The sequence below is a fragment of the Cebidichthys violaceus genome, unplaced genomic scaffold (genome assembly GCF_023349555.1).
Source record: "Cebidichthys violaceus isolate CVI_PGR_0920_01 unplaced genomic scaffold, fCebVio1.0.p SCAF_27, whole genome shotgun sequence".
Classification (NCBI taxonomy): Eukaryota; Metazoa; Chordata; class Actinopteri; order Perciformes; family Stichaeidae; genus Cebidichthys; species Cebidichthys violaceus.
The window spans coordinates 4,215,001-4,228,909 of NW_027176450.1; the positions used below are offsets into that span (position 1 = coordinate 4,215,001).

At 43.1% G+C, this 13,909-nt stretch overlaps 1 protein-coding gene across 1 annotated transcript in view; it reads right to left on the bottom strand.

Annotated features, from left to right (window-relative positions):
• The window catches only part of opcml (opioid binding protein/cell adhesion molecule-like), a 361,995-nt gene that overhangs the window by 225,731 nt on the left and 122,355 nt on the right, over positions 1 to 13,909 (bottom strand). The gene's annotated exons all lie outside the window — the stretch shown is intronic.

A 13,909-nucleotide genomic window follows, 5' to 3' on the forward strand; every position in this document is an offset into this window, starting at 1 on the left:
TCCTGTTGGTCTGTTAATGTACATAATATGAAGCATAAATCATCTGTAAAATCATCACAATCTCAGTAAGATATTAGTCAACCTCTGAGGTTTGAAAGTGAAGTTATTAAAAGTTACTTTCCAAGGCCAACTATGGTCGGATGCAGGCAGACGAGCTGCCGCTAACGTTAGCTAGCTTGTCAGCTACAAATGTCACGTAACTTAACCGATCATTTTAACATGTGATGTTATAAGCTCCCAGTAAGGGAGTAACGTATGTTAACGTGCACTTAGCCTGAGGCATGACTATGTTAGCTAAAGTTAGCTACGCATGTATGACACAATTTAAAATAAATCCTATGAGCTTGGTTTTCTCAGACCGAGAAAGTGAGGCTTCATGTGAACACAGCAGCCCTCCATGTCATTCTTTAAAAAAGAGACTCCATGACACTAACAACATGAAAACAAAGTGAAGTGCTGCTACATTTAAAATCATTTTGACAAAACAGAGCAATATAATGTCAACTTACCTCCATGTCGCTCATCACAGTAACCTCTCGTTACTGTGCCAAGAGACAAGTCGAACCCACCAATAGAAACTCCTGGCTCATTCAGCAGCTCACTCATCCCCGCCCAGTCAGAAATTCTAGTTTCCTGAGCAAAACTAACAAATAATTTACTCTCAGTTTACATATTTTCACTTGCAAACTTGATTTTTGATTGCAGTGCAAGAGATTTGCTCTCAAAACAGTTTTGTTTGCGTAATGAAGACACAAATATACCTTTGTATGAGCCTCCCCCAAAACGCACCGTCACAAGAAGAACACACAAGTTGTATGAAAAGGAGAGGACTACAAAAGCGACGGCGTTACAACGTGCACCAGCCGTTGCTCTCACCGGAGACTGCCGGACATCGCCGGGTAACCGTCATCACCTCAGAGTTACGGTGCATTATATTGATGAACAGTGGGAGCTGCATTCACATACTCTTACTGTCATGAAAACAAAAGACGCACATTTTGATGAAACGTGTGCGGAACATTTTATTCATGTTGCACAGCAGTGGAACGTTTAAATAAAGTCAGCACACTGAGCACAGAAGAAAAAAGAAATATGATCGCCACTGCGAGACATCTGCCTTTTGAACACGCCCTCTACATCGCACAGTCTCCATCGTTCTGTCACAGTGTGTAAAGAATACTGCTGTTAAAAAGCACCTGATCTGTTTAAAGTATATATCAAATATTATTGCACTTTTGTTCATTTAGCAGTACTTTTAAAATAAAAGTGCGCAATACACTACTTTTGAATTCATTTTTTTATTTTGCACATAACAATGAGATTAATCGCAGAAAATCAAGCGATGGGTGTAACAATACACATATTCGTATTAAACCGTTCAGTACGAGGCTTACGAACCGAACAATACGTTTGAATAATACTAGTGCATTTTCCAAATGCACTAGTATTAGTAAGTCACTTAAGACTTTGTCTTTAAGTAAACAGCAGCTTTGGTAAGTGGACTGCTTTTGTTTTACATCTGCAGTAGCGTTACTACTGTGTTCATTTGTCTATGGTGTCGTTTTTATTATATGGTTAATATTGTTCCCTCTGATGTGAATAATATTTGAATGGTGCTCTACAGTGTGCGGTGGAACACGTGTTTTAGCGCCGTAGAGTTGCTGGATTGGTTTGTCATACTTTGTTGTGTGACTGGTTCTTGTGAGTATGTTCTTGTCATTGTGTTAATTACATTGATTTTGACTATATGTAACCTCTGTAAGATGTCTCCTGGCTAAATGAATCTCATGGAGCTGGTCAGGCTTGTGGTAACAGCAGATTTATTCCACATCTGCATTTATGAAAAAAAGGACAACACAGAAGAATGGTCATCTGTTGTGGATAACAGCGCATGCTCTGTCTCGTAACGAATCCTCCGTCGCATTGAGCATTACACATTTTGAAATACATAGAAACAGTAGTGATCGTATAGTGGATTTAAATTCATGTAAGTAAAATAGCTGAAACAGAACAGAAACTGTCTCTCTCTTAAATGTATGAGGAGAAATACAAAAAAAAATATATAACCAAAAATATGTTTATACAGATTTCTCACACTAGACTGTTACCTTTTTTAAAAGTATTTTTCATTTTATGACAACAATTGTGTAACTGAGTAAACATGCAGACTATAGAAAATACTCCATCTGCATGTTTAAAATATTACCACACTCTATAGAACAACGTGTAACATACCTGCATTTATGAAAAAAAGGACAACACAGAAGAATGGTCATCTGTTGTGGATAACAGCGCATGCTCTGTCTAGAAAGACGGCATCACGATAGTGTTAGCTAGCTAAACCGGAGACATTTTTACTGGCAACAAAACACATAAAAAACGTATAGTTGACTTAATGAAAACATGGCGAATATAATTTAAGACAATTAATATTCAAACAAATAAAGCCAGCTAAACTCTTAAGTACTTTTCAAGCTAGTTAACATTATATTGTCCACGGACATTCACAGACACATTACCTCGTAACGAATCCTCCGTCGCATTGAGGATTACCCATAGTCCTTTGCGGCTACTATTCAGTGCAGGTACACATTTCCAACAGCAGGTGGCGTAGTTTTCCCATTTAGCGGGATTTAACCTGAACCTTTTCAACTATGTTACATACACCCCTCTTAAATCCTGCTAAATTAGGGCACATCGAATGGAAAAAAACAAAAAACAAAAACAAAAAAAAAAACAACAACAACAAAGATACAATTTACAAAACTCCAGTTGTGTAGTCATAAGAGCATAACCAGTTCAGTCAGTTAGAAACTTTTCATTTGGAATTAAGTCAGCAAGGGATTGGCCAATCCCCCTACCAACATAGACACAAAAGATGCCGTGTACACGTGTACACCTCTCATTTTGTAAACATTGCTCTATGACATAGACAACTATGTCTATGACAACTGTAAGGTACCTCAGTTAAGTGTAAAAAAAAAACTCAAAATAGTCAGCATTCTATCCAGAAAACATGTTCCTCACAAAAGAAAACAAAGAATCAACTGATGACACTGAGTCATCTACAATCTGTTCGTTCATTTCACAAATGAGCCGAACTGGAGGTTTTACAGGCCTACCCGCCCTGGTGCAAAGTGGAGGCGGCTGTGTGCAAACTACATGGTCCTGTGTGATTGCACCTAGCTGTGTGTCAGTTGCCTGTTTAGGGGAGGGGATATGTAGAGCTTCCTCTGCTGAGGGTTGGGAGGGTACATCCTGGGACACCACACATCCAGCAGGGGGCCAAGGGGAAGGCAACTGTGCAGCTTGTACTGAAGGATCCAAGGTATTCAAAACCTCACACACAGCATGTGGGACCACAGTCACTCCACTCTCTGAGGGTGGGGCACTCACAGCCACAACAGGAGAACAAACGGGTTGACTGGCTGTAGTGTCCCCATCACTTGCATCATCCATTTGTAAGAGCCAGTCAATTGTCTTTGTCACACTGTCCTGTACAGCAACAGGAACCACTGGGTCACTTTGTCCACTTCCAGCAACCGAAGAGCAGCTCGACTCCAAGGCGTCGTCACCTCCCATAGGGAGAAAATTCACAGGGAGTAGGAGGTTTCTATGAACAACTTTTTCCCTTGATGTCGCAGGATCTCTGATGCTGTACACATTGATTCCAGGCCTCACAGATGCCACTTCATAAACTGTGGACTCCCATTTGTCTGCAATTTTCCTCTTTCCTCTCTCACCACGATTTGCAAGCAAGACTCTGTCGCCAACAGTGAGGGGTGACCCTTTTGCTTTGCGGTTGTAGTTCTTTGCCTGACGAGCCTGTTCTGTCAGACTGTTCAGCCGGGCAATGCGTACAGCTTCAGACAGGTCATGTTTCAAGCGAGAGACAAAGTCATGGTGGTCAACAACAGCACCATTAGGGAGAACATGCTGGAACACAACATCAACAGGCAGACGCGGAATCCTCCCAAACATGAGAAAGAAAGGCGCAAAACCTGTTGTCTCGTGTTCAGTGCAGTTGTAGCAGAACGTCAGCATCTGAAGCATCTGTGGCCACCTGGCTTTGGACTGGGGCGGTAGAGCCCTTATCATGTTCCCAAGAGTCCTGTTGTATCGCTCGACAACTCCATTCCCCATAGGATGGTACGGGGTGGTATGTGATTTTTGAATGCCAGCCATCTCCAGGAGCTCCTTAATGAGATGACTTTCAAAATTGGCTCCCTGATCCGAATGGATGCGTTTAGGGAAACCATATATGCAGAAAAAGTCATTCCAGAGACGGCGGGCAACCCGCTTCGCTGACTGGTTTTTGCATGGGAATGCGTGCGACAGCTTGGAAAAGTGATCCGTGACAACTAAAACATCCACACTCTTCTTGTCAGTCTGCTCAGCAGTCCAGAAGTCAATACACACTAGTTCCATTGGTTCAGAGGTGCAAATGCTTTCAAGAGGAGCACGGTCATTAGGCTCTGGAGTCTTTCCAACCACACAGCGAAAGCAGTTTCTCACGTGATTGATGATGTCACGTTCCATCCCTATCCAAAAGAACCTCTGCCTGGCAAGAGAAAGTGTGCGTGCCTGCCCCTGATGACCAGATGAGTCGTGGAGGCCATGGAGGACTTGGACCTTCAGGGAGTCTGGAACAACAACCTGGTGAATTGTCATGTTCATTTGTCTGTCTTTCTTTACCTTGTACAACACGCCATTCTTTATGGAGAGCTTGGGCCATTGTCTCAACAGTTTCATCACCGCACGAGACTCACCAGCACGTTCACGCCTAGAGGGCCTCCTGCGACGCCGGACGTAAAAGAAAACTCTGTTCAAGACATCATCCCGCTCTTGTAGATTAACCAGTTCACTCCTTGGTAGCGAATCAATCTGGTTGACATCAGCAAGTTGGAGAACAGCTGGTCCTGTGCCTCTCACTTGACTGACACCTCCAGAGTCATGTGAATCCAACACAGCCGAAACATCCTGTGAAGAGAGGGACCCCTGCGGAGAAGGTGGAGTGACAACAGCTCCATCCTCGGACTGATCAACAACCAACTGGCAGTTAGTAGTACATCTGAATGCATCTTGTACTGTCTTATCCACCATTCCATTTACATGGTTCAGTAACAAGGCATACGATTCAGTTACAAGACGGTGGCCTATGCATGACTGGACAAATGGCTCCCTACTCAGTGCATCGGCAACCACATTCTTTGTGCCAGGGATATAGTTCAGGTCAAAACTATATGCTGCAAGCTTTGAAACCCATCTCTGTTCACATGCATCTAACCTAGGTTTAGTCAAGATGTATGTCAATGGATTATTATCCGTCCAGACTGTGAAACATCGCCCTTTCAGCCAATGGCTAAATTTGTCACAGACCGCCCATTTAAGAGCGAGAAACTCCAGTCGATGTGCCGGATAGTTCAGCTGGGAGTGTGACAGTGTCTTGCTGGCAAATGCCACTGGTCTGGCAATCTTTCCATCAGGAGGCAACTGCGAGAGTACAGCTCCTAGGCCATCAAAGGAGGCGTCAACAGCGAGGATGAATGGTGCATTAAAATCTGGATGGGCCAAAGCGACACTGTGCACAAGCTCATGTTTCAAAGTTCTGAATGCTTCCCTGCACTCATCAGTCCAGTCAGTCGGGGACAGTTTAACATGGCCTCTTTTGAATTTTGGTTTATGGCCTCTCCCTCTTTTGTGTGGTGTGGCAGGCTCAGCCACAAGGTTGAAAAGTGGCTTAGCTTTAGCTGAGCATCCCTCAATAAAATGATGGTAGTAGAGAACCATTCCCAAGAAAGATCTGATTTTCTTAGCACAAGGTGTTTTCCCATCAGAATCCATCAGGTCAGCTTCCTGCACATCATTTATAGCTTGTACTTTACTTGGATCCATCCAAACACCATCTCCACATATGATGTGTCCCAGAAACTTGACAGACCGACGAAGAAAGTGGCACTTCTTAGGCGAGAGCTTCAAGTTGTTAGCAGCAAGGCGTGAGAAAACCATCTGCCGGCGCTCAAGAGCAACCTGTTCAGATGGAGCAAAGACCATAAGGTCATCCAGGTAGCATAACAGGCTTGTGAAGTTCTCATCACCAAAGATGGACATCATCATTCGCATAAAAGTGGCAGGACTGTTTGTCAGGCCCTGGGGCATCCTGTTATATTCATGGAGACCGAATGGGGAGGAAAACGCTGTGTATTTCTTGTCGTCCTCGTGCAGCCTGACATTGTAGAACCCTGATGTGAGGTCCATTGTGGAGAAGAAGACATTGCCACCAAGTGCAGCAAGGGAGTCTGTCTGATGAGGCAACGGATGTGCGTCCTTCACTGTTCTAGCGTTCAACCACCTGAAATCATTGCAGATGCGAAGATCACTAGTCGGCTTGACAACCAGGACGAGGGGAGATGAACACTCGCTCTGAGATTTACGAATTATCCCCAATTCCTCCATCTCATTCAGAGCTGTCCGAAGCTTGTCATAATGGCACGGTGGGACCCGCCTGTATGGAAGTCTGAAGGGCTTGTCATCCACTAAGCGTATTCTGTGGACAAAATCTGTCGCCTCACCACAGTCCATTTTGTGCCTCGAAAAGGTGGACTCATACTGTTCAATGAGCCGCAGCAGCTTATCCTTCCATTCGAGGGAAACTTCACAAGATGAGAGGTCCACATCCTGTAGGCCCATGTCACTCAGGATGCGCGATATCTCCTCTTCCGACCTTGGTGCAGGTGGTGAGCTCTGTGTGTATTGCGCACAAGATTGGATGCGGTCTGGTTCAGGTAAGTCCTGTACAGAAAGACAGGGGGACACATCTGCAACCTTTGCATTTCTTTTAATGGTGAGAGGCTTGTCAGTGGGATTCACTATTTTGACTGGAACCCAGCCATCTCCCCATAAGAAAGTAACAACTCTCCCCACCAAAATTTGTGCAGGCCTGGCCTTGGACTGGGTGGGTTCGATGAGGACCGTACTCCCCACTGCAGAGATGTCAGATGCAGGCAGTTTAGCCCACACTAAATGTTCAGACATCGGCCGTAGAGTGACACATCTTTTGAGTTTAGCCGTGCCGATTCTGTTTGGCATTGCACCGCCTTCCCATTCATCCGAGTAGGACAGGAGGGATGCTAAATGGGGCAACATATCATTTGGAGCACTGTTCACTGGAGACGTGATGTTTTGGCCACTAACAGTTTCTTTCATCCGTGGTATGAGCCACTTGATGGCATTGCTGCCGAGAATCATTTCATCAGTTTGGCCTGGCACAACTAGAACAGGAATTATCACCTTATAGCCATAAACTGATGCAGAGAGGTCATACATGGCAGAAGGTGTGACCAGGTGACCCCCACAGGCAACAATGACAAAGTCCTCAGCTGATTTCTTTTCAATGTTAGGGATGGACTGTGAAAGTTTTGTGGCAGCTGTCTCACTTATAGTGCATGCCATAGATCCACTGTCTATTAATGCTCTGAGAACATGCCCACCATCAGTAGTCACATCTGTGTAGAATAGGCTGTCAGTCTTTGAGAGTCTCTGCAAGCCTTGCACAATCAGTGTCTTTTGTGATGGCACTATGCTGCTGTAGGTGTGATACAATGTTTCATAATCATCAATGTCTGTCAAATCCAAGGTGGGAGGCTCACTCACTCGATCTGCGCTGTCCTCCCCTGCACGCAGATCATTCAGTTTCCCTGCTGACCATTGAAAGAAGGACGTCTTCCCTCTGGGCAGTTGCGTCTTGGGTGGCCAGGTAAGTGACACAGGAAACAGAGCCTGTTCTCTCGACAGTGTGTGAGGGCAGAGTGAGAGCTGTCTTTACATATGGAACACGGCGTCTCATTTAATCCCTCAACCTTTGGAAGCCTGTTGTTGGAATGTGGCTTTTTGTAGGCTTGAGCATAACCTGGGCCCTGGAGCAACACTTTTTCTAGCATTCCAATTAACCTCTCCAGAGTAGAGGTCTCTTGACTCACAGCCTTTTTCAGTTCGGGGATGTCTGAAACTAAAGTAGCATTAGCGCTAACCTCAACTTTATTCATGTTGATTCTACTACCCCCCTCCGTAGAAGACCTGTGTCCCTTCTCTAGATGGTATTCATCTAACACTTCCTGAACTTCGCGAGCCGACCATTTATCAATTGTCTTGGACCTAAAGGTAAGAGCTAGATCTTTACTGGGGCAGTGTCTGATGAACATTCGTGTGACTTCAACACTGGGGTTGTCAAACATTTTACCCTGCTCTTCAAGACAACTTGCAGCAACATCAGCTGCACGATTCAGTCTAAGCCAATACTCATATGGATCCTCCTGTTCTTTTGACGTGGTGGAATAAAAGTCAGCCAGGGGCACAGAGGAGCAATGGCTCGTACTGAAATGTCTGCGCAGGAGTCCATAGATGGCCTGTGGGTTATGCTGGACATCAACTTCACTGTTTCTTATTCCAATTCTCACAACGTCCTTTGCTCTGCCTCTCAGGTGGATGAGAATTTCCTCAGCCTGATTCACGAGCTGAACACCACTCTTTCTGATGTAATTTTTCATTGATTCTTCCCATTTGTCAACAGCCAGCGTATCCGAACTCTCCCCTCGGAATACAGGTGGGTCCTTGACTCCTCTCTGAGTTACCAGCTGGACTTGGGAGAGATCCAGTGTGCGGTTGGAGTCTTTCTTTTGGGATGTTTCTTCATGACTTGTATGCACAGAAGCTGTAGGGCTTGATGTGTTGAGGCGTGACGTAATGCTATCAGCTATCTGCTGCCCTATCTGCTGCACAATAGTGCTCATTTGGTCAACTAGTCTCACATCATCAAGAGGAGGGTCTGGAACTGATGTACTAGTGCACTGTGGTGGATCTAACTCAACTATAGGCTGACTCTGAGGTGTCACTGCTTCCCTACGTCTGAAAGGACTGTGCACTGAATCCTCACCAAAAGCTGTTCTAACCCCCACCTGACGGTCACCTAGTGAAAATGGAACAGGTGTGATGCGCAAACCCCTACCCCTGCCAAAACTGATAGGCGTCATATCGGAGGTACCAAATTCGTTGAGACTCATACTTGATAGCAAAACACTCACTCAGCTTCATACAGTCTCAAGGGAATATGGCTGTTGTTAGCTAAATAAACCTGACAGTGATTTGCAGCCCCAAAACGATGCAGTGGTGAGAAGACATCCGCCCGGTCCGGTGTAGTCATGGACGGGTCACGGCACCAATGTAACCTCTGTAAGATGTCTCCTGGCTAAATGAATCTCATGGAGCTGGTCAGGCTTGTGGTAACAGCAGATTTATTCCACATCTGCATTTATGAAAAAAAGGACAACACAGAAGAATGGTCATCTGTTGTGGATAACAGCGCATGCTCTGTCTCGTAACGAATCCTCCGTCGCATTGAGCATTACACATTTTGAAATACATAGAAACAGTAGTGATCGTATAGTGGATTTAAATTCATGTAAGTAAAATAGCTGAAACAGAACAGAAACTGTCTCTCTCTTAAATGTATGAGGAGAAATACAAAAAAAAATATATAACCAAAAATATATTTATACAGATTTCTCACACTAGACACTAGAAAGTATTTTTCATTTTATGACAACAATTGTGTAACTGAGTAAACATGCAGACTATAGAAAATACTCCATCTGCATGTTTAAAATATTACCACACTCTATAGAACAACGTGTAACATACCTGCATTTATGAAAAAAAAGGACAACACAGAAGAATGGTCATCTGTTGTGGATAACAGCGCATGCTCTGTCTAGAAAGACGGCATCACGATAGTGTTAGCTAGCTAAACCGGAGACATTTTTACTGGCAATAAAACACATAAAAAATGTATAGTTGACTTAATGAAAACATGGCGAATATAATTTAAGACAATTAATATTCAAACAAATAAAGCCAGCTAAACTCTTAAGTACTTTTCAAGCTAGTTAACATTATATTGTCCACGGACATTCACAGACACATTACCTCGTAACGAATCCTCCGTCGCATTGAGGATTACCCATAGTCCTTTGCGGCTACTATTCAGTGCAGGTACACATTTCCAACAGCAGGTGGCGTAGTTTTCCCATTTAGCGGGATTTAACCTGAACCTTTTCAACTATGTTACATATATGCATTGTCCTTTAATGACAAAGCATCCCATCATGCGCGGGGTTAGGGGTCGGACATTTGATTCTCTGTTTGGGGTTTTGTTTTCTTTAACAAAGCAGGAATTATGGTCTGGAGAAATGGGGATTGTGTGGTGATTGCTTTAGCCCTGTTTGAATAGGGAACAGCTAAACGCTGCGGGGAGAGTGTAGCGTGTGGGTTGCCGTTGGATTTTCTGCTAAGCTAGTTTAGCAGAACACACGCGCCGTACCAGAGTACAACGTTGTGGTTCCGAGGTGGCCGTGTCAGACAGCATGTTGCCAGGTTGAGCACAGTCCTCCGAAACATTATATTTCCCACAATTTAAGCTTTTGCATTTTCCAAATGCACTAGTATTATTTAAACTTATCGTTCGGTTCGTAAGCCTCGCACCAAATGGTTTAACACGAATACGTGTATTATTACACCCCTAGAAACAAATAGTAACCTGTAGCTGTGGCGTCATAATGAGGTTATTAGGAGGTGGTTCAACTGTAGTAGAACAGCACTGAAGGCCCAGGTATAAAATGCATTGCCCGCCACTGGTGGTATGATAACAACTACAATTAAAGCTGCAAGCAGCGATGAGCGGGCCCTCGCATCTTTGCGTACGTCGAGGGTACTTACGAGACCTCAGCTTACGCAGCCAAGAATGTCTGCGACCATCAGACAACGCGACCACGAGTTAGACGTTTTTTTCCTGCTTGGAGTATTTGACCCTGGAAATTGTGCTTTGCAAATAGTCCACCACTTCCTGCAACCACTGTGTGGCGCTAAACAACGTGCGTCAACATAATTTATGTTGCTCTATATCAAGTGTAGACAACATCATGTAACTTTCATGTGAATCGGATATCGTTTGTCAAATAACGCTGATTTCCTTTCGCCATTAGGTGGCGCTTTGACTTAGATGGAAAATTGGCTTGTAGACATCCTCAAGCCATGACTGTTATGAAGCATGGCAAGTTTGGGACAGATTTGAACAAGTCCAGTGGAGATACATCAGCTTGCTGTTTCATGGGGAGTCACGTAAAATGGCCGCCACGCCACGGCTACACCATTCAATCAAACGTAAAGCTTTTGATAACTTTTAATCACAAAGGTCTTTAGATTGTAGTGGATCTGAAAAACTCCCTAGGAGGAGTTTGTTAAAGTATAGCACCTAGAAATGGTCAAAAATGAATGGAAAATGCACACAAAGATCAGACCAGACTTCCAGTATGGTTTACAGCATAGTCTCAAGAGACTTTTTTTAAATCTACATGTGGTACATGTGCCTACTAAATTTCATACATGGGGCTGGGGCTGCTTTGTTGAAAATTTGCAGGGGGCACTATCGAGGCAAGCCAAAAATCCACATGAAATCTGTATTTGCATCACCTATGACGATGTACGAAGTTCCATGAGTTGAGTATCCCAAGTTACAAATAAATCTATCCAAATGAGCATTCCCGATTCTCTCGTACAGTCAAACGTCCGTCTCCTGAATCAAATAAATCATCTAAGCAACAAGTCCATACACTACTTCATGGTGATCTAGCAATAGCTTGTCTTAACAACTGGTTTCAAATGCACAGCTAACAGTATGAAAGCAAAGCTAACGATTAGTATGCTAATGCTAACGGCTAATCGCGATTAGCAACACAACTTGTTTTACACTGTAACATTTAGTCACAGTCCAACATCCGTCTCCTGAATCAAATAAATCATCTAAGCAACAAGTCCATACACTACTTCATGGTGATCTAGCAATAGCTTAAGCCCCTAGGTCCCCCATTTGGACGCAAGTGTACATAAAACTTACAGAGTTTAGTGTACAAAGTGACTGCCAAAGAACCCACGAAGAACGAATATAATGATGTTATAGTTCTGGAAAAACATCAGAAACTTGGGAACAACATGAACCAAGCCACAACTCCCATCAGCCAAGCAAACAAATAACAAAATATCATAAATCATAACTCAATATCACTGGACCTGACCAGAGAAAACAGCTGCTACGTGCTAGCTACAAAAATGCTGCATGAAAAAGCATGTCCGCTTGACGCAGATTACGGAGATATCCTCCATTTCTCTCCCCGGTAAACCATCGCAGAGATATTCAGCATCAAGCACAAAAAAGTCACACAGCTTTATCGAATATTGTACTCACTTTTGGTCAAATCACAGCGAAAAAATTAAATATTTCCGTACTTCCACGTCTCTGTATGTCCAGCTGCATGTGCTCCGTGTGAATCCGTTCGATTCGTGTCTCTCCGATACTGGTCGGCTTCTGGGGAGGGATGTAGTCTCAGCAAATTGGATTTCAGATCTGACATCAGATGGGACGTTTTTTATTCTGATTGGCTATTAGTGCTGTCAATCATCTAACTTTCAATTCCCTGCAATTCTATTGGCTTATATGAGGGCTCAATGGCGAAAATCGGAGAAAGGGGGGCTGAGCTGCAGCCCTGAACAGAGAGAGAGGGCTGGATCTGAAAAAAGTTGAATGAACACAGAGACTCAGAAAGAGCTTAGAAAGGGCTTAGGGCCTTCAAATAAAGCCCAAACTGCTCTATTTAGATGTAGTGAACACCATTAGTGATATATACACAAGTGAAATATATAGTTTGGTACATCATAAAGTTAAAATAACACACATTGTGCAACATGTGTAAATATTGGAATCCTCGCCTGAAATTTCTGTACTGTATCCTCTCTAGCTTATGAATGCTTCACTTTATCTAAGTGAAAATGTGAATAGAGACATATAGTTCTATGATCTGGGACTGCTTGAAAGCTTGGATCTACATGATTTCTAAAAAAAAATATCCTGAAATTGCTTTTTTTTCAGGCGAAAGTTAGAATTTTCAATTTGTGCTGTGTGCCATCTTAATTTACTCTTAACCAGTAACATATCTACTGATATTTACACATATAAACACATCTCACAAGTGTTAGGGTTATTTTATTACCAAACGTATTAAAATAGCCCTTGCAGTTGCAACACTACACTCATCGTAGTATGGATATGCTATTTTCGAGCTGAGGCCTAGAAATAGGCTGGGGCTTAACAACTGGTTTCAATTGCACAGCTAACAGTATAAAAGCACAGCTAACAGTATGAAAGCAAAGCTAACGGTTATTATGCTAATGCTAACAGCTAATCGCGATTAGTAACACAACTTGTTTTACACTATAACATTTAGTCACAGTATAGAAAACAATTCACAAACTTGTATTTACCTCTTGTACATCACAACAGTCCAAACCATAGGATAACTGGTCGTCAGCCATTAAGTTATGAACATTATTGCACTCTCACAATAGTCACTATTCACTTGATGGTGATAATTTGCTTCTCCATTTCTCCAACACACTGAACCTGGCCGCATACGACTAAGCCCCACCCCTCTACATGAGAATGGGCTTGGATTGGCTGTTAGTTTCAGGACAAGCCAATTAAACAAAGTCAAAACAAAGATTGACATATCATACTGCTACACAAGTTAGGCTGTTAGGGAGAACACACGTTCTGAATCATGTACTTATCAAACAAACTATGCTCATTTGCATGAACTGCAACTTTTGAACTGTAAAGCTTATGAGTCTCTTATTGAAATACATTTTATCCACCCATATCTATTTTTACCCATACTTGTACAGTTTTAACTTGGTTTTAGGAAACTATTTATATCCTGATGTCTGAATTAATTTTTAACAAGGGCTACACCAATATTCTACTAGTTCCTGAATCCACTATGTGGCGCTAGAGAACACATGCAAA